Raw genomic sequence first — 358 nt, 5'->3', positions numbered from 1 at the left:
CCGCCTAGGGAGCGCCGGGTCCTGGAGAGGCCTGCGGTGCAGCGGCGTCCGGCGCCGTCCGGTGCTCCTGCTGGCCGGGGCTGCGCGGGGACAACAGGCGTATTCCTTCGGTTGCGCGTAAACCCTCGTCCTTCGAGCCAGGGAGTGCAAGCAGCATAAAACATTGCAATAAAGCACGTGCCGTGTTTACAAATCCTGTGCGTTGACGTCAAGCTTCTGACCTAATTCCTGTTAACTGCTATAGAATAGAATAGAATAGAATAGAATCACTTTGGTTGGGAAAGACCTTTAAGATCATCGAGTCCAACTGTTAACCTAACCCTGCCATCCCACCACTAAACCATGTCCCTAAGCACCT

This window comes from Egretta garzetta, unplaced genomic scaffold (assembly GCF_000687185.1).
Source record: "Egretta garzetta isolate BGI_Z169 unplaced genomic scaffold, ASM68718v1 scaffold38, whole genome shotgun sequence".
Taxonomy (NCBI): Eukaryota; Metazoa; Chordata; class Aves; order Pelecaniformes; family Ardeidae; genus Egretta; species Egretta garzetta.
Note: the sequence above shows the minus strand (reverse complement) of the source record.